This window comes from Pteropus vampyrus, unplaced genomic scaffold (genome assembly GCF_000151845.1).
Source record: "Pteropus vampyrus isolate Shadow unplaced genomic scaffold, Pvam_2.0 Scaffold171, whole genome shotgun sequence".
NCBI lineage: Eukaryota > Metazoa > Chordata > Mammalia > Chiroptera > Pteropodidae > Pteropus > Pteropus vampyrus.
In genome coordinates, this window is record NW_011888952.1 from 3,127,958 (window position 1) to 3,128,774 (window position 817).

Sequence of the window (817 nt, forward strand, 5' to 3'; positions counted from 1 at the left end):
GAGGGCAGAGAACCTGGGATATGGGGTGGGGGTGGGGCTTAAAAGATGGAAGAAGGAATAGAGAGAGGGAAGGAGGCAGATGGAGAGCCGAGTTGTGGGAAACCAGACTGGGATGCAGGGGGAAATGAAGGGAAGGTAGAAGAGGAGGATGAAGGAGACAGAATGCTGAAGAATAGGGGAACAGCTCCTGTATGCGCTGTGCGAGGAAAGAGCTCGGTCCCCCCAGATGACCCACCACCCAAGGGCTCACCAGACCCCTGTGCCTTGTGGAGAAGTTAAAAACTACTCCCTAAGAGGCTGAGGCCGGGGTTCCAGGCGGCCAAGGGGTGGGGTCTTCACATCAGGGTCACATTCCAGATGGTTGCTGAGTGGTAGCACCACTGAGTGGTTTAGTGGTAGAGAAGAAAGAGGTTAATTCCCTTTGGGGTGGTCTGACAATGTTTCCATGTCACCATTATCCACTCAGCCAGATGCTGCCCTGACGAGGCATCTGGGGTTAGGAAAGCAGGGTTGGGTGGGCTGAAGGGGCACCAGGGTCACACAAGGAAGGGAAAGAAGTTGGACTGGGGACCAAAGCAGCTTTGTCCCTGGGGCTTCAGCAGAGGTTGGAGCAGAGCAAGTAACAAACTTCAGCCAGCTGTCCCATGGGAGGCCCAAGTATGGCCACACCCGTGGCCCACATGGCTCCTGGGGCAAAGAAACCATCATGGCCGGGGGCGGGGAGTGGGGGTGGGGCGGTGGTTTGCCCTTTCCCCAGGTGGGCTTTAGCCTGGGGTCGGGGGAGATGGAAGCAGAGGAGATGTCCCACTGACTCTTC